General features: G+C 44.3%; 1 long non-coding RNA gene across 1 annotated transcript in view; it reads left to right on the top strand.

The window, feature by feature from the left end:
• The first annotated feature begins 398 nt into the window (after positions 1–398).
• Positions 399–23,871, top strand: part of LOC307203805 — a 55,397-nt gene continuing 31,924 nt past the window's right edge. Inside the window, exon 1 of the long non-coding RNA XR_013833369.1 lies at positions 399–2,388. This is a non-coding gene — a long non-coding RNA (uncharacterized lncRNA). The remainder of the gene's footprint in view (positions 2,389–23,871) is intronic.

Consider the following 23,871-nt stretch of genomic DNA (forward strand, 5'->3'; position numbering starts at 1 on the left):
TTTTAACACCTTCCTTGCGTGATGTGGGTTTGCAGATGGCTAACTCAGAGAGCGCATGGATTCATTTTTGCAGCAGAGCCCCGCTCACGGTTGGGGGTTTGCAAGTCCCTTCCCCCCTCCTCCCCATTCCACACACAGTGAGCCCCCATTCCTCCACATGCATATATTTTAACATTTCTTTGTTCGGTGGAGAAGCAGATGATTTTGTCGTTCTATGCTTGTCACTGGTCAGAGGTTTTGTGCAAAATAGATCTGAGCAGAGCTAGAGGGTTGCTCTTCCATGAGGTCACAAAGCTCAGAAATCACACAAGGTCTTCCCTTTTCTTCTTAACGCGATCCTGTCTTTTTGGGGGGGGGTGGGGGGGGGAGGGAAAGAGCCAGATTATGAAAGTTTAAAAAATGCAGTGCTTTCCATATTGTCGCAATCGACAGTGCACATTTCAAGCGCTGGGGCTGTAATCCGAAGCCCTTGGCGAGTGGCGTGCTGGCAATGGCTGAAATAAATAAACAAATAAATGTACAGGGACCATCTAATTGAGCTTAGTGGGCTCCCTTCTGAACAGACCTGTAGGAGATTGTGCTGCAAGGATCTCAGAGTGGTTTGGATTTTGGCATACCCATTTAATAGCATTGCTAAACAACAGCAGTGCCCTTTCATATACAATGACTGGATGTATTTATTTTATTTTATTTTTTTGCATTTTTAAAAGTCTCACATTGCGTATCAGATTAAGCAATTCCCTCATCACACACACACACACACACACACACACACACACGGTTCTTTTTGGTAGCCCGGCCTTTTCCCTCTGTTTCTCAGGATTCCCAGCCCCTCTGAGGATGAGCGAATCTAAGGGGTATCAGGGTTGCTGAGGGTGAGAGTGAAAAAAGCTCCCTTTGGTATCGTTGCTCAGGCTTCCAGCCACTGAGCTGGCCGGCTGCCAGCATGCAACCTTATGCCACCGCAAGGAGCTCTGTCTGCACATTAAATACCTACACAAATGTTGCTGTTTAGCAGAAATGAAATTATTTGCATCCAAGGACCACAAAGCGCATTGAATGCAGCCAAAATGCTTCGAAGGGTGGGCAAGGATTAGGTGCAAGACAGAAAAGTAACACTCTGTCCTTTTCCGACATTGTTTTCAGTATCTAGATTATGATCTACCCCTCCCCCTGCCTTTAGTTCTTGTTATGGGGTTTTACTGAGCTTAATAATTTGGGAAGGTTGGCTTCCAGCTTGCTTGCACCCTCTGGGAGCTAAATTTACAAGCACATTGCAAAGGAGAGATTTGTATGTGTATGTATATATGTATATATGTGTGTATGTGTATAAATATATTCCTTGTGGTTAAAGCTGATAAGAACATAACAAGCGAAACATAAAACTGACGGTGGTCAGGTTCTTAAAAAAAGAAAAACCTATTTAAAATGTTCTTAATGTGAACAATGCCTTTAAAAGAAAAGCAAACATGCTCTACATTTTTAAGATTCCCCCGAAAAAGAGAGGTCTGTTGAATAATCCCCACACACTACACCTTCCCATTTTCTTTGTTTTGGATTTTTAAAAAATATTAAATCTCTTCCCACTGCCACTTTTCCCAACTTCAAACTAGATCTGTGTTGGAAATAGTAAGAAAGTCATATGCATTTCATATCTGTCTTCCACTCTCTGGAAACTGACTGCTCTCAGAAACAGCCATGGATTACCCCTAGAACCTTTGAAAAACAATATTTTAATTTTCTCCTAGTTTTAACTGCTAAAAAAATAAAGCAAAACATCTGGGGGGGGATTTCAAAATCGAATACTAATATTATTGTGAATAACCTTATAGTACTGAAAACAGAAAGGGATGATCTTTTGTTTTTGTTTTTAAAAAAGGCAGAAAATGAGAAGCATTTATGTTGCAAGCAAAGTTACTGTACGTGACCCAGGTGTTAGAGCTTATTTGCATATTTCCCACCTTTTGTACACCCCGACGCATGGGGATCTCATGCTATTGCTGACTAATTGATAGTTGTAGTAACTGCTATAGGCTATCCTTCACTTAACAAATGCATGCAGATGTGTTATCTCGATTCAAACATTTAAGGAACACACACCCTCACTTACTTACATGGACAGAAAGTCTTCATACTAATAGAGGTGTGTGATGCAGATAGCAGGACATAAAACAGGAGACACACACACACACACACACACACACACACACTCATGCACACACACACACACACACACACGGCATCCAGTGAATATGCCCCTACAAACAGTTCTAAAATTGCATTTGCAAATGCTGAAGTCTTCAGAACTGCCCAAAGGTTCCGAACATCCTCTTAGGCTCCTCTTGGTGGGACGTCTCCATCCAGAATGTCCGAAAAAAAGTGGAGAAGGTGAGAACTCTGCCATCTTAGTGCTGTATTCATCTGATTTTTCTCTCCCTCTCTCCCTCTCTCCCTCTCTCTCTTTCCTCCACCCCCACTCCCCCCATATTCCTCATGCCATTGTCCATTCTTATGATGGCAGCCTCTCTTGCTCTTGAATGGAAGTGTCACAGCAGGAGCCCAAAAAGGGGTCCAGGCAGCATTGTCAATGCCACGGTTGCCTATTGTTTCTTCGTCTTTCACTTTGCTGCTTTTCTGAACCTCTTTCTCTATCAGTGGCCCCTGTCAAGGGGAGGTGGTAGCGAAGGAAGGAGAAGATATCTACCAGAGAGTTATTCATCACATAGCTATCTATCTATAGTGCACCGGGTGTCTGATAAACAGCTCCGCAATGCATCCTGCAAAATTAGGAATTATAACGCCGGTGCGGCATTCTTTTGCCTTTCTCATTTTTGTCGCTCGCTGCCCGTATGTCAAATGCTGTGGTATCTTGAGAGACTTTTTTGTGTTGGCGATTTGGGAGGGGAGGGTATATATGCATATATGACTTGCTTTTTTATTTTCCGACCAGCGGTAAGAAATCAGACGCAGCTGCAAAGTGAAAACAGTGATCTGTTCTATAGCAGGCTTAAGAAAACTCTACTGTTGCTCTCTGGTCTCAAAGTCTTGGGAAAGGCAAAACGGAAGGCATTTTCTGCCCGTCCTTCTGCTTATCTCTTTTTCAGCAGTGATTTCTGAAAGAGGCCAAAGATAGTTTTTCAACTTACGCTTTGCTCGAACGGGAGCTGCGTGTAAAGATGGGCTTTTGTGTCTCAGAGCGTTAGGTTTTGCACCGGCAAGTTCAGGGGAGAAGTCTTTCTTTCTTTCCTCTCACAAGAATCCTGGATGGTTGGGGTCATCTGCAAGTAAAATCCGTCTCATTACGCTTGTTTCTGTTTGCAAAGAATAATGTTAGATCTTCAGTTGTCTTCTTATGCATGAGTCTCGGGCATCTACGTCTCATTTAGAAACAGGCCGATATCCAGAACTTTGCAGGGCTTAAATTCCTAGCCTTAGAACTTTTGTTTTAACAGCACTTGGATATTCTTAATACTGTCTCTAAAATGCAGCTTTCTTAAATGCTTTGAAAATTCCAGAACGTTCTACATCCAGTGCTTCCGATTCTGTTTATTTAAATACAACAACCAGTAAATCTGAAGAATGAAAGCTTGGAGGAATCATCTCTGCACTGCTTTAAATTGGATTGTTAAAAAAAAATCAGCATTGTTCCAGCCTCCTCTCACTTAAAAGCATGCGCTTTGGATTAAAAACACACCCTTTGTGGGGTCCTGTTTTTAGAAGGATCCCTTCTTACGTTACCATTGACAAAAGTATTTTGAGCTCTGTAATTATCTAGAGAAACATTTAAAACCCGTCGAGTGTTTACGCCTTAAATCTTAAGGGTCTTAGTTGCTCTGAGTGCTTAGCATCGTTTTAAAACATGCCTAATTTTAGTGGCCTAATGCTTTCATTTTAATAAATGTCATTTAATTCTTAGAGGGTTGGCAGGGGGATCTGCCCACCTCAAGAAAAACCTTCATTCCGGAAATGAATAATTATATACGATGTAATTGATGCCCTCCATTTGATTGTCCAAGAAAGGGAGGGGGGGGAAAGATTTTTCAAATAAATGTTTGGGAATTTATGGAGGAAACCTGGTTTGTTCCCATTGCCTTTTTATCACCATCAGTCTGAAAATTGCAAATTTGTCCTTTTGTGCACCGAACAGATTACTTTAAATAATCTGGTAGTTAAATACCTTGTCTTGGTTGCTGTTTGCATATTAAGTCTTTTTAAAAAGTATGCACTGTTTTTCTCCCCTTGCGAATTGTTGGGTGGTTGTTGGATTGTGCTTTAAATGAAATTTTATGAAGCAACCATGAAAGATTCTGGCCTTCTCTCAAAACAAACTGGCTGCAGTCAAAGTCAGTCTGGGATTACAGTGAGCCATTCCTGTTTCACAGCTGCTTTATCAATAGAAGTTGAAATAAGTAAAAGGCAGATATGGACTAGAAAGTGCTAAAGTTTGCTGCTTCTTTGGGGGGAAGGGGGGGAAGGGGAGACACCCCCCCCCAAAAAAAAATAATTCTAAAGAAATACTTCTGCAGTTGGAATTGGTGAGACAACTCTTGATTCGTGCATCAATCTGGAGATTATATTGCAATGCAGGATTTTCATGTCTGAAAATTTGGCTTTCTCATAGGGACTGGTGATGGTGGAATTCGGTCACTCAGTTTCACACTTCTCAAATTGTTATATGAACCAAAGTACAGCTATACTTCAAATTTCAATGATCTCCAAATTTCTCTATGCATTCCTCTCAGGCATAAAATGTGAACAGCATTACATATGCATGGCTGGGGGTGTGGGGAGAGAATGTAAGGGAAAATACATTTATTTCAAAGAGAAATTTGCACAAAAATGTTACGAATTTTCATGAAGTCATAAAATTATCAAACTGATGTGGAATGGAGGCAAACTGAACTTAAGACTGGAGCAATTGGAAATGGTGAGAAACTGAAAATGGACAGATTTGTCCATTCCCCCCGCCCGCTTCCTGGAATTTGGGGGTAAAGTCAGATACCTATGTAAACATTGAGTCATCCCATTTATGACCGTGATGTTTTGCAGAGGTGAAACAAGAAAGAAATGATGCATCTGAATAAAGTTATTTTTTTATTTTTGTTGCTGTTCTTGCCATGAAAGCTATTATGCCACACATTGCTCTTATTTGTCAAATTTCAGTTTTACATTCATAAAAAGTGATAGTGTGGGGGCTGGTTCAGGCACTCTTATTGACAAGACTGCAAGGCCACAGTTTTTGTAGAGTTGTTCCACTTGCATAGCTGTTAAAACAGGAAGAGAAAGTCTCCAGCTTCCTGTTTCCATGGATAAGCATTTGAAAGTCTGGGCATGTTTTGTTGAGTCAATTATAGCTAGGGGAAAATATATATATCTTTTTAGACTTGGAAAACAAGGGTGAGGTTTTTACGAGTTCTCACCCCTGGCCTGACTTTGCTGTTACTAAGCCCCTTTGGGAATTCTCCCATTGACTTGAAACTTGGCCAATATCAAGCCATGTTTGATTTTTGCTCTAGGAGTGTATATACAGGAACGTTGCCAGAATGTTGTCTATGTACTTGGATCCAATGTCTGGAGTGTTCTTTGGTAAAGAAAAGTGTATGGGGACCTGATCCAAAGCCAGAGGCGTACTGGCACTGCAGATGGGGCTACTGGCTTAGGTAAAGAGATTTTCCTTATTCAAGTAACTTAAGATTCATTAAAAGCCAGAGCTGGCTCTACCATTAGGCTGGCTGAGACTGTCTACTTTCAGCAGCAAATATTTGTGTAACATTGAAGCAGGGCTGGGAAACCTCAGACCCAGGGGCCACATGCCTTCCTATCTGGCCCTAAGGTCACACCCTCATTGGCCCTGCATCATACTGTGCTTTTTTGCCTAACGTGAATTAACAACAACAACAACAATAAACAAAATGTATATGCTGCCCTTCCTTCCAAAGGAGCCCAGGGCAGCAAACAACAAGGGATTAAACAATAAAAACCATCTTAAAAATGATCCAATAAAGATGAAGACTCAGAAAGATCTCAGCTTAAAAGCCTTGCCAAATGTAACCTTCAACTCTGATAATGTCTTGCTTGTCTGGATAAAGGATGGAGAAGGATGTGTCCAAGTGGGTGTAGAAACTACCCTAATGTACAGAGGTAAAATTTGCATTCTTTGCTCCACCTGCTTTTACCTCTAGCCCAAATAGGGTTGCCGCCTTGGGTCGGAAAAAGTGATGGACAGGTCGGGCAAAATACAGGTCAGGTGGGGTATGGGCAGGGGGGCTAAAATTACTTTATCTGGTGCAGTAATGACTTCAAAGCAATCCACTGGATGAACAGACTAGGCCTGTGCAACACCACCCCTTGCTCTCTTACTCCGAAGTCTCCATCTCTGTCTCCAAACCACCAACTTCTGCTTGTCCAAAAAACTCTCCCTGCTCTCCACCAGGGCTGTGCAAACCTCCTCTCTCGTTTTCCGAGTCTGACCCACCTCACTCCCTCTGCCCACACAAAAACTCTCTTTTCCGCACTGAACCAGCCCCCTGCAAAACCCCTCTCTCGCTCTCTGACTCCCCACCTTGCCACTGTAGCAGGCCTGTGTACTGCAACCCCCCTCTTTTGCTCTCTGTGACCCTCTCCCTATGCAAAACTCTCTCTCAAACTCCTCCTCCCGGCCCACTCCACTCTCTGCCTGCTTCCCATAGGAGCCAGCATGGTGGAGTGGTTAAGAGCAGTAGACTTATAATCTGGTGAACCGGGTTCGCTTCCCCGCTCCTCCACATGCAGCTACTGGGTGACCTTGGGCTAGTCACATTTCTCTGAAGTCTCTCAGCCTCACTCACCTCACAGAGTGTTTGTTGTGGGGGAGGAAGGGAAAGGAGATTGTTAGCTACTTCGAAACTCCTTAAGGGAAGTGAAAGGCGGGATATCAAGTCCAAACCCTTCTTCTTCTTGCTCTCTAAAACTCCTGCACATGAACCCACCCTCTTATCCTCATGAACCCACCCTCTGCTCTCAAAAACCCCTGCTCTGGCTCTCATTATCCTACTCCAATAGTTCCAATACCAATGGTTCTGTGGTATTGCTGTCAATCAAGAAAGAGGCCTTTCTCTCCAGTAGCTGTTTGCCCGGCTTCAGAAAGTGGAGGTGCCTGGAGGTGAACATCTGAAGAACATTGTAACTGGTGGGCAGGTTTATAGAGAGACCATGGCCCTTCTCTTTAGGTGGTCTCTCTTTAAAAACACACACATTTGGATAAAGGTTTGGGGGAAATGAGGTAGCTCTTTTCAAGAGATTCCAATAACTCAAAGAAACATAGGCAATTCAGCTAAAAGAACTGCATAATCACCACCATCATCAATAACTGTATTATCATTAGTAGTAGTATGGAGCCAAAGGCAAGATCTTAAGATTGTAAGAATCTTAAGAAGAACCCTGCTGGATGAGGCTGAAGGCACATCTACTTCAGCATCTTATTATTACAGTAGCTTTCCAGATGCCTGTGGGAATCCTGCAAGCAAGGCCCAAGCACAAGAGCCCTCTCCCCTCTTGCGATTTCTGACAACTGGTGTTCAGAGGCATACAGCCTTTGAGAGTGAAAAACACACACACACACACATCCACCATCTATGGAGGCAAGTGGCATTATCAGAGTTCAAAAGCTTCTGGGTTTGTAAGTGCCACTGTTATTAATGCATTTACTTGTTTAGAAAATTCTCTTCATCGTTCTGCGTTGAAAAGTATCCCAAAGCCATGTATGAAACGGAAATCACTACAATGTATTGTCAGATTAAAATCTACTAAAATACACAGTTCCAAGATCAACAGTGGCACAGCCAGGATTACCTTCTAAAAAATGCCATCAACAGATGGCCAAAAAAAGTTCTCAATAGACTCCAAGCATTTTAAGCTAGGTCTTTCCCAATCTGCATTTGTATTAGAATTGTTTTTAACAGTGCTGTTATTGTTTCATCCTTTGTTGTTGGCCAACCTGGGCTCCTTCAGAGGGTGGAATATAAATTTAATAAATATGTAAAATTTAAATAAATTCCCTGAGGGGTTGACACCTGACTGATGTCTACTGTAAGGGAGTTTTATAACACTGGGGCAACTGTACTAAGAGCCCTACTCTGTGTCACCTCAGAGCAGACTACAGGGGCCTCCCTGCATAGGTATATTAAGGGGGGAAACAATGTCTCAGATACCCTGGTCCCAATTTGTTAAGGGGTTTGTAGACCAGTACTAAAACCTGGCCTGGTGTTGTATTGGCAGTCAGTGCAAATCCCTCAGCACTAATGTGATAAGCTGGTGTGAGGTTATTCCAGTTTGCAGTCTAGCTGCTGTGTTCTACAGCAGCAGCAGTTTGTGGACCAAATCTAAGAGTAGCCCCATGCAGAGCGTGTTGCAGCAGTTGAGCCTTGAAGAAACATTCCTGCCAGGCATAGGCACACAAGAAAGATGTCCAACAAGGTCAGTGAGGGATGTTTCCCAGAGAAAGAGAATGGGGCTGGGAAGAGTGTGCAGCCTAGGAAGTGTCCCAAGAGCCAGATGGAGAGGTCTAGAGGGCATTCATGTGAATGACTTTGGACCATGTTTCTAGCCCAAGGCTGGAGGTGTGAGCCCCATCAGTCTAACCTTAGATGGATGCTAATCTTTGAATGCTGCAGGACTTTTCATTCTCTTGGATGGATGAATCCTGGATGGAAAAGATAGAGGCTATAAAGGAAGTATTCTAGCACTCTCCAAGTTACAATTCTATAGGATGACAGCCCAAAAAAACACCATTGCAGGTAAAGATACCTGTGCAAAAAATTTGGAGTAGATTCTGATGAAGCTTATTTTGTCCTTTCTCCCCAAGAGAACGAAAAGTCCTGAAGCATTCAGAGATTAGCAACTTGATTGTAGCCAGTGTGGTGTTGTGGTTAGAATGTAAGACTAAGACCTGTGAGACATGGGTTTGAATCCTCACTGAAGCTCACTGAGTGTGACCTTGGGCCATCATCACCCTTTGTGGCAGCACATCATATATGGATGATACGTTGTGTGAAGAAGTTCTTCCTAATATCTGGCCCAGGTCTTCTGCTGCTTAGTTTCATTGGATGATCCAGAATTCTGCAGCTCCATATATCTAAAGGCAGCATTTGTTGAATAAAACTAGGTTCTTTATCCCATTCCCAATGTACTCTGCAGCTCATACTTTGGGGGCAGCTTTCCCAAGTATTGCTATTTGTGGGACGCTCTGGACAAATTGATTCCATTTTATTCCCAATGTATGACAAGCTGCAAAGGTCGGTACACCTTGCTGGTAGTGGGGAAGACCCCTATCTGTCTGAGTTTGCCCATTGTAACTTGGAAAATGTGATGGGTACTCAACTAGAATTATCTTCTGTAGGTCAGGAGTTGACTGCCTTCAGTCCTGCAGATCTCTCTGCCCCCTCCAGATCTTGTGGTCAGCATGAACACATAGGAGATCTGTCTTAAATTCTTCTTCTTTGTGCTTGTGATTTAAGAACCTTAAAACTACCTTTCTGGATAAAGCCAAGGTCTAGCAGTGTTTGCAAAAAATGCCACCTGCCACAGATGCTTTGGTGGTCTACCAGAAACTGACCCAGGTACACCGATGGACTGCAATCTACTTTCTAGCTGCTCTAGATTAATAGCCTAGAGGAACCGTACTGAACTCTCAGGGTTATAGACAAGACAAGACTTTGAGAATATGAGGTTTTTTTGTGTGTGTTTTTTAAGAAAACTGCTCTGAGTTCTTCAGATGAATTCCAATTTGTCCTAATGAGGAAAGGATAAATTATTCCTATGCAGTTCCTTGTAGTGTACCCTCAGTCAATGTGACATTCAGACAGGTAATGGAGGTGGAATGATAGAGCTTTGAACACTAGTTGGCTTGTATTCCCATTTTTCGCCAAAGCGTGCCTCCGCTTCCAAGGCTAGGCGGGTTGTCAATTGCTCCTCTGGTTGCCTTCCTTTCATAAGAGCCAATTTGAAAACCAAACATTTGCAAAATGGGCCATCTGGTTCTTGCTTGTCTGAAAAACGTCATTGAGCTGAGTGGATCTGCTGAGCCTGTCTGCCACAGGCCCTCCTTGTGCCAATGTTTAGAATAAACTGGTATGGCTGAACACCCCCAGCCCCCAGCAGTGTTGGTTTTCCATAATGTTGTTGTCAGCTGAGTGCACTGTACTCCTACAGGCTATGATTAGCTGTGGCAGCAACAGGGCAGTGGTGAGTTTGGATGAAATGAACTGGTAAGGCTTCTCTTACAGAGCCGCTCCTGGGCATGAAATCCATAGATGAAATAAATCTCTACCAGTCTCTTTCTATATTTCCTATCGACCACAGATCTAGCAAAATACATTAACCATGAGAAGTCAAACGAAGTCTCCATAGTTAGTGGCAGCCTCCTGTTGTGGTGTAGAGGGAGGTTCAAATGGCAAGACAAAGTTATTACAACATGCCATGCATGTGAGCTTCTCATGCTGCCTGGCTGGTTATTTTTTAAGAGCAGAGAAATGGACTAGAATCAATAGCTATGTTCTGCCACCGCTGCCAGAGGCAGAAATGTTTCTGAATACCTGGAAACCTCAGGAGAGGAGAGTGCCTGTGGATTTCCTAGAGGTACCAAGTTAGCCATTATGAGAACAGGATGTTGCATCCATAGATTACATAATGACTTCCTGAATTTACAGTTTGGGTAACAACTGTCTGAAGCATGAATTCTTACAATGAAACCTATTTTTGCCCAGAATGCAGGAGTCTGGCTGGCAACAGGTATTTTACCTGTGCAGAACCCATAATGCCAGTTTTACACAAGTGCCGCCAGCTTCCAGTTTGCTTCTAGGAGAAATTCAAGAGAATTGTTTTTATCTTGCAAGTCCCTATGCAGAAAGGGAAATTCCATTGAAGGAGCCTTTTTTAAAAAAGGAAGTGAAAATAGCACTGCCAATATCATAGAGTTGTTATACAAATTAATGTTGCACGTTTGGAATACTGTGTACAGTTTGGGTCACCTCATCTCCAAAAGGATATTGCAGGGTTGGAAAAGTTTCAGAAAAGGGCCACCAAGATGATCAAGGGGATGAGGTGACTCCCTTAAAAAAGGAAGGTTGCAGCATTTGGGACATTTTAGTTCAGGGGAGTCCCATGGACTGCAAGAAGATCAAACCTATCCATTCTGAAGGAAATCAGCCCTGAGTGCTCACTGGAAGGACAGATCCTGAAGCTGAGGCTCCAATACTTTGGCCACCTCATGAGAAGAGAAGACTCCCTGGAAAAGACCCTGATGCTGGGAAAGATTGAGGACACAAGGAGAAGGGAATGACAAAAGGCAAGATGGCTGGACAGTGTTCTCGAAGCTACCAGCATGAGTTTGACCAAACTGCGGGAGGCAGTGGAAGACAGGAGTGCCTGGTGTGCTCTGGTCCATGGGGTCACGAAGAGTCGGACACGACTAAACAACTAAACAACAACAAGTTCAGGGGAAATGTGAGTAAGAGGTGACATGATAGAGGTGTAACCAATTATGAGTGGCATGGAAAAAGTGGGTAGAGAAAGTTTATTCTTGTTCTCTCATAACAGTAGAACTCATGGACATCCAATTAAGCTGATTAAATTCCAGGCGCAATTCGAAGTGTTGGTTTTGACCTATAAAGCCTTACACGGCACAGGACTGCAACACCTCAAGGACCGCCTCTTTCCATATGCACCTACTTGGACCCTGAGATCATCTTCTGAGGCCCTCCTTCGTGTGCCCCCTCCTCGAGAGGTCCGGAGGGTGGCAACACGAGAACAGGCCTTCTCTGCAGTGGATCCCCGTCTGTGGAATGCTCTCCCCAGGGAAGTTCGCTTGATGCCTTCATTATATACCTTTAGGCACCAGGCAAAAACGTTCCTTTTTAATCAGGCCTTTCGTTGACCTTATCAACATCCAATACCCTTTTAAAATGTGGCTCTTTTGGGGGGGGGGGCTGTTACTGGGTTTTTATTTTCATTTTATATATTGTGATCTTTTCTGTGAGACCTCCGGGTATAGGGCAGAATATAAATTCAATAAGTAATAAAATAATAAATAATATTGGACAAATCAGGACCGATGAAAGAAAGCGCTTCATCGTGCATCACATAGTTAAACTACAGAACTCAGTGCCACAGGAAACAGTGATAGCCACCAACCTGGATGACTTTAAAAGAGGAGTGGACACGTTCATGGAAATAAAAGACTATCAATGGCTACTAGCCTTGATGGCTTTGTTTGGCCTCCACAGTCAGAGGCCATAATGCTTCTGAATACCAGTAGCTGGAAATCACAGCAGGGAGGGAGTGGGCTCTTGTGCTCGAATCCTGCATACAGATTTCCCACAGGCATCTGGGTGGCTACCCTGAAAGCACAATGCCAGACCACTGGCCTGATCTAGCAGGCTTTCCCTGTGTTCTTATGTTCCTAACTGCTGCAGCTGGTGCCAGCTGGTGCTGTGACTGTGGTATATCCCCTATCAGAAAGCCTGACCCTCGTTGGGGGATTGGACCAAGGCAGATGAAAGGGAAAGAGCCATCAATCCATCCATTTTGGTGTCTCTCTTGTATGAGATTATGGTGCATTACGCTGTGTTGGCGAAATGGGACTTCAATATTATGGAATGAAAGTGGGGATGAGGAGGCGCACCTTACAACAAGTATTATAGCATAATGGGATAAGTGCGTAGGAGCGAGAAAAACAGCTGACTGTAATAGATACTTAGTCTCTCCTCCGCCAATAAATATATAGATGCACACACATAAACCACTATAGCAGGTGGAGGGAGCTGGAGAACAAGAGCAAAGCAGAGATAATCATAATTTGAGAGCTTGTGAACAAAGATTCAGTTACAGAGGATTTCTCTATAGGGTGATAGACGGTAATGGACCTTGGATGTTTGGTGGACTTCAAAGAAGATCTGTGTGCTCCTCGTCCCTTTTTTACTTCCAATCCAACTACAGTAGACATTCCAGTCCTATTCTTATATCGGGGTTAAGGAACCTGCGGCCCAGCAGATGTTTTTGGAATCTGACTTTCATGAGCCTCAGGGTGCATGGGCAATGCTTAGGGATGATGAGATATGTTGGCCCATCAGCATCTGGTGGCTGGTCCACATCATCCTCAGTCCTGGCCTTACGTTCTTCTGTTGGTGTTGTTTTTAGCCATTTATTACATTTATACCCCACTCCTCCTCCCAAAAAAGCCCAGGGTAGCAAACGCCCACATGTTAAAAGAATACAATAAAAAATGAAATAAAAACTTATTTAAGGCATAAGAAAAAATATACAGCTTCACAGCCAATAGTTTCATGCTTGCCAGGAGCAGTATATTTCAGCCATCAAATATGTACACAGAGTACACAGGAAAATTGAAAGTTCCTTCTGAATGCTAGAGAGATACATGGACCTCATGAATGAAGCTGGTCCAGAAACAGGAACCATCATCGAAAACTTGCTGACACTGGTTAATGCCAACTAGGCAGGGGCCAATGATGACACCACCAGCATGGTCTCCCCCTGACAATTGTAGGAGCTTGAACCATGCGCTTTTTAAGCTCTTGCATGTGCTACATCTGGTCAGGATGTAAAGGTAAAGGGACCCCGACCATTTGGTCCAGTCGCGGATGACTCTGGGGTTGTGGCGCTCATCTCACTTTACTGGCCGAGGGAGCAGGCGTAGAGCTTCCGGGTCATGTGGCCAGCATGACTAAGCTACTTCTGGTGAACCAGAGCAGCGCACGGAAACGCCATTTACCTTCCCGCCGGAGTGGTACCTATTTATCTACTTGCATTTTTATGTGCTTTCGATCTGCTAGGTTGGCAGGAGCAGGGACTGAGCAACGGGAGCTCACCCCTTTGCGGGGATTTGAACCTTCTGATTGGCAAGCCCTAGGCTCTGTGGTTCAACCCACAGCACCACCCGCATCCTGGTCAGGATGTAGGGGCAGGCAAATTAGACAACTTCCTGGGATGCTGAACTTTAGGGACCACTGTCTACAGGGGGTACCTGTAACAGAATCTCTATCAAAGGCCAAAGTACATATGATGTTAATCATGTCTTTTGGCCTGGTGTGTATGGTTTTTCTTGCAAAAACGACCAGTGAAAGGACTGGATTGGGATCCTTGTAGTGGAGGGAAGACTTCTTCACCCTCTGCTGCATCCCAGACCAGAATGGGCCTCCCACAAGTGCAATTTGGATGAGGAAAGAAGACCCCATTCTTTCTATTTATCTTTCCTATGGTGACCTATCCAAACTAGAAATGGAATTGAGTTTGTCGCTACTCACAACTCCATTGATTTCACTGGGTCTACTCTGGCTGTGACTCTGTACATTTAAAGCAGTATTATGCCACTTACAATTGTCCAATTGAAAGCCTTTGGCTAACAAATAAAGACTTCCCCGACAGAATCCTGGGAACTATAATTTGCCAAGGGTGCTCAGAGTTGTTAGGAGACCCCTACTCCCTTCAGAGAGCTACAGTTCCCAGAGTGGTGTAGCAATCATTCCATCTTCCCAGGGAACTCTGGGAATTGTAGCTCTGTGCACCAAGAAAGGACTGCACCCAAGCTGGGGAGGGGGTTGTTTCCAGGCATATTAAGCACTACAATTTCTGCCTCTTGGTTGCTATTCATGCAAATAGGTTTGAGGTGAGAGTAAGGACTGGTGAAATGGTTGCTGATGATCTATAAATCCCCAATAGAAAGAACTCAGTTGGGGAATTTTCTCTTTCAAGGACTGAAGTTCCACAAACATAATTTCAGTGTCCCCTTCCTCTGAGCTTTCCAAAAGTCCCTTCCTTACTGCCCACACTAAGAAACTGGGAAAGGAGGTGAAGGCAGATGGACAGAGAAACTTGCAGACATGATGGAGAATATTGCAAAATATCACTGTGTTGGCGTGGGGAATTGATCACTAGTTCCTTGTTGGAAATGCTCTGACCATCATGCCTGGCAGAGAAAATGTAGTTCTCTTTTTACTGGTCAACCTATGTTTTTAAAGGGGATTGTGTTTTGTCCCCTGTGCTGACTTTGATCAAGAAAGTAACGGTTCATCCCATTTCCCTGAAGTTGATGAGTCATGCATTCCTCTGTCCCCATACAATGACTCACTTATCCTTCTCTTCAGGGGTACTTTGGGAAAAAGACTGCGTGAAACAACTCAAGTGAGTCAGCTGGGCAGGGCAGGCAGTTTCAATGGCAATATCTAATAAGCTGCTTCCTCATTTTTCAAAGCGGCGACAGGATGCTTATCTATGTCCAGCCCGTAGATGTTTCGCCTGCCTGGTTGGCAACTAGCGGCAGGCAGATTGGTCCATTTGGGTTTTGCTCAGTTTCTCATTTTCCAATCTTCAGTTCAGTTCTCCACATCAGTTTGTGTGTGTGTGTGTGTGTGTGTGTGTGTGTGAGAGAGAGAGAGAGAGAGAGAGAGAGAGAGAGAGAGAGAGAGAGAGAGAGATAGTCCCCATGAAAATGTATCAGGACTTTAGTGTGAATTTCTTCAAACATAGACATTTTTGTATGCAATTTCCCTAACTATATTCATTTTTGTATGTTATTTTTCACTAATAAATAAAGTTTTGCACACACTTCATCACATTATACAACTTGGCTGAAGAACTGCATTGCAAATTTCAGAGCGGGGAGAGAGTCCGAGAAGGGTGAATTTTTCAGAACTATTGTGTTTTGGTTCGCATCTTGTTCCAGAAAGTGCAGATTAGGTAGGTTTGCCTTTAAATGCAAACTGAATTGAATTGCTCCCCCATTCCTAGGACTGAGAAAGACCCTCTGTATGAAACCCCAGAGAACCACTGCTGGTCATTCTTGACAATACTGTGCTATATAGACAAATAATCTGATGATATAAGGTCTTAGATTCAGCCAGCAGTGAAGTCTTACGTATGCTTACTAAGAAGTCCCATGGTGTTCAGTGGGGCTTACTCACCAGAAAGTGACCTTAGGCTTACAGCCTGAAAGGTTTTTGTTGGGTTGGAGAGTTCTACTGAAGAACCCCTCCATGTCAAAATGTGGGGAAGCAGGTTCTTCTCACCCACCCACCTTAAAAAATGAGTGACTGTCTTTTTTCATTTTGAAGCCTGCTATGCTGACTCATAGCAAAGATAAAGAAAAAGCCCTCCAGCAGCCTGTTGGAAGTAGAAGAGAAATTTTAGGCAGGCAGACTGTAATTCTATTCAGCCAGGAAATCTGGCTTATGATAAACCTCAATTTGCATGGGGGAAGGAAAAATGGAGCATACTCTTTATAACCATTGTTGGTCCAGATTTTACACCTGCATGTGTGGTGCGCATGAACATACAAGCAGAGTGAAAAAAACACAGAGCCTGGGGAAATATACAGGGGGACCTGCATTTGTCAAAGTCAGTGCATCACCTGCCAGACTTCAATAAGGATTTATAGCCGCAGAGCACCCAGAAGGTTTTTAACTGCATTTGAACTGATTTGCTTCCCAGAGACGTGGGCTGTTTTGCATTATCGATTCCTCTTGACTTATCCGCTCCAGTCGGTGCTGTTGACCCTGGGCGTGCTGTTGGAGCAGCCGGGTTCTCCCCCAATGTCCTTGTGTTCGGTCGATTCTCATTTGTTTCCCCCCTTCCTCCATAGACGCCTTTTGTTCTGCCTGGCAATTGCTCTTCCAGGGCCTGGGAGAATTGACCGGGTGTGTCCCAGTCTGGCTTGTCTTCCAGGGTCCTATGGTCTTCATTAAGGGCAGATGATTTCCTGCTCCCCACCCAAGCCTAAAACCAGACAGATGCAGACCTTTGCCCCCTCTTCCTCATTTTTTTTGACAACCCCCCCCCCCGCCCAGGGTTTGCCCTAAGTGTTTCTGTAACAGACATAGCACTGGTCAGAAACTGAAGCTGGAAAATAGCAGGATTGTGTGTGGGGTGGGGTTCCCTTATGTGGAGTAGAAAGAGGCATTTTTCTAATGGTGCAAGAGATTGGGGGCTGTTTGGTAGACCCCAGTGCACTACTGTAAATGGTTGTGGCTAAAATGGTCAGGTAGGCAGTAGTCAGTCTTTTGGGATTGTTTTTCCTTTGCAGAAAATATGGAAAATTGTGTGCCCTTCACATGGAGGTTTACAAGAAAAGCCCATTTGCCACCTAACTCTGAACAGGAAGATATGCCTCGTGGCTTGTGTAGCTTTGAATTTAGCACATAGGAGGTGTCCTGCTAGATGAGGGTGGTGGCTCATTCAGTCCAGCAGTCTGTCCTCACAGAGACCAACTTGATGCCTGTGAGGAGCCTGCAAGTAGCACCTGGGTGCAAGAGCACTGTGCCCACTTGCAATTCCCACTAACTGGTACTCTCAGGGAGTAGGACAGTTTCCCACTTTCTGCAGTTTTGGCAAGGGGAAAGGACACTTGTAAATGGTCCAAAGTGTGACAACAATCAACTTGCCATGCCCTGGGTGAAAACAGCTGAAAGTTCGCAGAACTCTTCTTTCTGAGTGAATCAAGCAATTGCAAGAACTGTGCAAGCGAGAGTTGGAAGGGAGCAGAGATGATGCTTCTCTAGCAGCCAGCCTGTTAGGGTTTCCAGGTCTCAGACTTTGTCCTTGAGAATCAGGTTTTCATTTCCCATTATTATTTTTCTTCCGGTGGCTCCCTGTGTCCACTTCCCTACAAGTATGCATGGGCGAATCCACCATCTATTTATTTTTGCATTAACAGTTTCTCATTTTTATAATTTAAGTTAAATTCTCCATATTTCCACATTAGTTTGCATTTTATCTTGTATTTTTTAAAAAGCCGTCATGGAAATTCAACAGCATTTTAGTGATAATTTCTCCTAATGGACACATGTTTGTATGCAGTTGTGCATAGTTTTGCAGAGCAATTCCCCCAAATATAATGCATTTCTGTTTGTTAGTGTCATGCATGTGCACATTTTTATGCACACTTTAACCTTGTACGTGCTTTTTGGTGCGCATTATTCACCTAAAGTACTGCTTTGCAAAATTCAGAGAAGTGTGAATTTTGAGGGCTGGCCACTGCACTTCCACCACTTGAAATTTCCAGCAATGGCAAATGTCCCATTGATTTATTTTCTGCTATCCCCTATGGGTTAAAGACTTAATGATAATTTAAATGGATTAGGGTCCCAACCAAAGTTTATGGAGTTTTTGAAACTCATAGTCACAAGAATCCATGAAACCTACACTGGGGAAAATGCCTTTAACCCACCTTGAACTGTGCATTGCAAAATTCAGAGAAGCATGAATTTTGGAGGGTAGCTGTGTTCCAGGTCACATATTGGTTAAAAAGTTTGAATTAGTTTGATCCCCCTACTTGGAAATAAACCCTACTGAATTAAGTGGAACTTCCTTCTGGGAGTTGGGAGTGAAGGGGGAGTGGTGAGCTTGGCACAGGCACAGCAATAGGACTGTTGAATTGGTTCTGCTGCTGAGGTTGCACCGCACTGGGCTTCTCCCTCTTCTTGGTAACTGGCAGTGATGTGCAGAATTGGGAGTCCATATCAGCACCGCAGCAGCGCACTGCCAACTGCTGCCGTTCATGTACCAAGAGTCAAGGTTCTTCTTCCGCTAAAGGAGTTGAGAAATCCAAAATAAGAGATTGAAGCCCACCCAGGGCATGCTCCAGCAGCCTTGCTCCCCAATACACCTTGGGGAAGGGGGCAGTGTCTATCTGGCCAGAGGAGGTGGCACTGATGTCCTCAGCCCCAACAGAAACAATGCTTATGCATACAGAACAAAGGAAATTGCCTGACCTTGATCTCCATCAGAAGTTACCAACAGGGAGCCCAAGGGCACACATAAATCCACAGGACTGTCCCTGTTCCCCCCTGAAATTTGGCTTGAAAGAAGCATTCTCTTGTAGCCAATAGGATAGATTATGGTGTGTTCTTGGCTGCCGGTGTGTGTGTGTTGATGGTGGTGATTTTCCTCAGTTTGCATTTTAACATGAAACCACCCATTTTGGTCCAACCCTGATCATAGCACAAAATCCTTCACTGCACCTATTGATGGCTAGCTTGCTTAACAGGTTCAGCACAGGCCCTATGATTTGTACACGCATCCAGCTCCATCCTCTGATGACTCACCATCACTCCTGCCCTACCGCATCTGCTGCCTGAGGCATCCATCTCATTTTCCCTAACGGTAGGGCCGGCTCCGATTAATTGTGTGTGTGTGTATGCCGCTTAATTGTAATAAAACTACAAAGCGGTTTGTAGAAAGAAGAAAATAATAACATTACCAAGTATTTAATAAAGTCACAAATAATTCAATCCAACCACAAGCTAAAACCATATCAATGCACATGTCAACATTCTACATACCAGGATAGGCTTGCCTCAGCCAAAAATGTTTTAAGCAGGTGCCAACAAGAGTATAGCAAAGGCACCTGCACAATGTCAATAGGCAGGGAGTTCCAAAGTGCAGGTGCTTCTGCATGAATAGATTGATTTCTTGGAAATGCATAACATGCATTAAAAGCTCAAGAGGCCCTCTATTCCTGTTCCATTGCTTTTAATCTCTCATTTCACATTGTCTGCATTTTTAAATAATTAGGAGGGAAAGCAGGGAGTAGGAGGCAATAGTCTAGCACCAAAAACACCAGGGTCATTTTCAGCTTCCCTCTTTTTCCTGCCCTGTCATTGCTTTTATCCAGTAACATAGTTTCCTTTAATCTCATTTAAGCCAATAATGATGAATCTATCCTATGAAATGGGAAATGCTGGCAAGAGTTTGTTATTTCAAGTGGGGGGTTAGCGGGAGATAAAATTTATGGGAGAGAGAGAGAGAGAGAGATATGTTTAGAGGGGACATACTTGTCACAAATATATGCCTGCTCCCCCTGCTGGTGTCATATGGAAACAATTGCAATTATAAATCTTTTATTTTGGTGCTGCTATGAGCTGAGCGATGCAGCCGGAACACCTGCCCCGTTTGTAAGTATACTGCAATGATTACAATTGGAATATCTTCATTGGTACTCCTATGAGACAACAATGGCTTGTCAGGTGCAGCATTAGGTGAACTCTGCCTCTCTGGACTGTAGGGTGGTAACAGCAAGTGATGAAAGGCACACCACCCCATAAGGAAAAAAGCTAATGAAATCAGGAATGGGGAGCCTGTGCACACCCAGATGTTGCTGAACTACAACTCCCAGCATCCCCAGCTATCCGTCATGCTGGCTGACTGGGGCTGATGGGAGTTGGAGTCCTGCAACATCTGGAGGGCCAGAGGTTACACATTCCTACCTTCGATGAAAAGAGGAGGGGAGGGGACTCAAAAGTGACATGAGAAGGGTTTACAGAATTATTCATGGTCTACAAAAAAGTGGATAAAGAGAGCTTCTCTCTTCTTCTCTCTCCCTCTTCATCGTTCATAACCCAAGAACTTGGAGTCATTCAAGTTTCCTTCACTTGAGGAAAGTGGAGAGGGAATACCTCCGCACAAGCTTTGCAACGGATCTGTGGAACTCAGGGCCACAAGATGCGAGCTCAAGTGGCCTTGAAAGGGGATTAAGCAAATGAACGGAGGGTCCATTTGTACATTCTGACTTCTCTCAAGCACCTACTCCTGGCTTTTCTTTTAATAAGAAAGAAATGCAAAAGGTAGGTCGCTCAGACTGCTTCCTAAATTTGTAAATTGTGCGGGGGTGGGGTGGTGGAATTGGGAGGTATTCACTGGATTTTTAAAAATCCTGACAGCTGAGAAGCTGCTGCTTGCTGAGAGGAGGAGGAGGAGAAGCAAGGGGGCAGGGCAGTCGGTGTGGTTCAAATGCCCTGGTTGAGCCAATGTGGTACTGCAGTGAGTGTGTTCACACTGTGCAGGCCTCTTTGCCACCTCCCCTTCCTGGAAGGGAGCAGTGAGTCAACTGTCTGGAGGTCAGGTGAGCCCCAGCCTGCTGTGTGCAACTCATAATAATATTATTGTTGTTGTTTTGCTGTTGTTGTTTTAAAAAAACTCCACCAAACATCTAATTCATTGCATTCCCTCTCCCCTCATGGCTATGAGTGCCAAGCATCAGTATGCAGAAGTTTTGTTTTCTGTAAAAAACAGGGTGCTTTTCCACTGCATTTAGTGACTGTTTTATCTAAGGTGAGGATCAGAAAAGCTGCAGGGTTCTTGGGTGGGCAGGATTCCTTGAAAGGCAGAGGAGTGGCGGAGCAGCATCTCTCCCTATTGTTATGTCCCATCGAAAGGATTCTGTCTGAGCTCCTAGTCAAGGATTTCAAAGGCCTGGAACCGGCTCGGGTCCCTGAAGGATCAATCGACCTAAACACATCCTTTTTAATGCCCGCCTCTCCTCCCAAGGAGAGACAATCCTGGCCTCTTGCGTAATGCAAGGGAGAATAAAGCCTTCCGTCAGGAGAAATCGAGGAGGACCATGCCTGGTCACTGAAAGGAAAAGACCACCGTCTGGTACCATGGCAATGGAGCAGGGATTACATTGCGGCAGAAAATAGGTTCCTTTTGATTATTATTCCAGTGCGTCCTTCTCAAGCAGCAGCTAAGCGATGTTGTCACTGAGCCTGATGAGAGGCCCGTTGTAAGGGGGGAAAGGAGGCTCTGAGAGGAGCAGACTGTGTTGCGGTGGAAAAAGAAAATGTTTGGGAGGAGGAGGAGGAGGAGGAGGAGGAGGAGGAGGCTGTTCTGTTTCTAATAGATACTGATGTGCTAGGGTAGCAGCAGATGACTTTGGGGAAATTGGGAGCAGGGGTTTATCCTGTAGGGAGCTCAGATTCCACAATGAAAGGCGCAAATGAGTTTGTCTGCAGGAGAAAGCCTTGCAGTTGCTGGGTGGTGTTGGAAAGGTTCTCTGTGCATGCTCGGATGAACTCTTTATTTTAACAGTGCAATAGTAAGTCACTTTTGATGGGCTGCGTAGATTTAACTGTCGAAGGTAGGCACTCTTCCATCCTGCCCTTGTCCGCTTCCAGCCCTTTCCTTCTGCCTCGCTCATCTTCACACTGATGCCCCTCATCCTACCCCATTTTCAACCCCGATCAGAAGCCCTTAGGGTGCCTGAGGAATCATCCGTTGTCTTACAAATGGGCAGGATTGAATGGACGTTAAGGAGAAAGACTGCAGTGTTTGGAACATTTTTGTTCAGTGAAAAGACGACTCAGAGGTGGCACGATGGAGGCTTATAAAAATTATGCATGGCATGGAGAAAGTGGATGGAGGAAAGTTTCTCTCCCACTCTCGTGACACAAGAACTCTCGTGGACATCCAATTAAGATGAATGTTGGAACACATTCAGGGCAGATAAAAGGAACTATTTCTTCACACAATGCATAGTTAAACTGTGAAGCTCACTCCCACAGGAGGCAGCGATGGCCAATGACATGGGTGGCTTTAACAGAGGATTGGACAAATTCATGAAAGGGAGGGCAATTAATGGCTACAAGGCATTGTGGCTTCTGAAGACCAGTTGTTGGAAACCACAGAAGGGGGAAGTGCTCCCGTGCTCATGTCCTGCTTACTGGTTTCCCACAAGGCATCTGGTTGGTGATTGTGTGGGCAGGATGCTATCCTCATGCATGCCCCATAGATTCAGACAAAGCTCATTTTAGACTCTTGGAACAGCCCAAATTTCCCTTTGTTGACCCACTGTTGAACCAGCGGGCCACAGCAACAGCTATGAGGATTTAAACTTTGCACAGCATTCCTGCATACCTCGAGACAAATTCTGTATGCATGCAAAACTATCAACATTTTCAATGAAGTTATTGAGAACTAGGCCAGGCAGGCAATTGATCTTGTCACTGAAGAATTCTTCCTGTTTTCATAGGAATGGTGACAGCATTGTTTCAGGTCAAGGACGCACAACTTTGTGTTAGCAAGCAGTCTAGATTCTTGAATTTTGACTGCTCTGTCAGCTTCTGATGAGTGATGTCGGTGAACTGGTTTAATCTTCTTAACCCCTGTCTTTGAGGCAGGGGAAACTGTTCCGCATAATCTGTCATACTTTTGGAGTGCTGTTGGCTGATCCTGGCAAGATCTAAGTAACCCTATGATGGGTCACAAAGCAATGAAGACAACCAGGGTTTTAGAGGATGAAGCAGCTGCACAGGCTACTGGTGTCCCATCCCCATCCCCCATCCCCCATCCCCCAATTTTTGGGATATGACATGGGTTCCAGCAATTTGGAATTAGAATGCTGGATTAAATGGCGGGTCTGGATTAATGATGCAGTTCTCCAGAGGACTCCCATCCTCCCTGACCATTCAAAGTTGAAGTCCAACTCTGAGGGGTCACAACTTGCTAGATGGGCCTTTTGCTCTGCTCTAGTAAGACAATCCATACATTCTCATGGGTTGTGCCTTTGCCTTTCTCTATAGCAGGGGTGCAGAAACTCAGACTCAACCCACACCCCTCAATGGGTTGTGTTTCACACCCAAGTGTTTTTGCCTGACTGAAATGCATCCTTCAGCTTTGATCATGCCTCTTCCTTGTCTGGCTAGAGCAGGGCTTTCTAAATTTGGGTCTCCAGCTGTTTTGGGACTACAACTCCCATCATCCCTAGCTAGGAGGACCAGTGGTCAGGGATGGTGGGAACTGTAGTCTGAGAACAGCTGGAGGCCCAAGTTTAGGAAACACTGGGCTAGAGGATAGAGAGGGATGAGTGAGTGTGTACAGAAACTAGCCTCTGGTACCAAGGTCAAATATAATGGGCTTTTGTTTGTTGTTTTGACCAATATATACATTTTATGTACACTTTTTCTTAGTAAACACTGCATTTCATTAGAAAAGTGCATAGAAAAAAGTTCAGAGAAGTGTGAAGTTTGAAGAATGGGTTTTCTTTGTGGGTTTCCCACAGGCATCTGGATGCTGTCATTGGTCTGATCCAGCAAGCTCTTCTTAAGTTAT

Source organism: Podarcis cretensis (assembly GCF_951804945.1).
Source record: "Podarcis cretensis genome assembly, chromosome: 15".
NCBI classification, from domain to species: domain Eukaryota; kingdom Metazoa; phylum Chordata; class Lepidosauria; order Squamata; family Lacertidae; genus Podarcis; species Podarcis cretensis.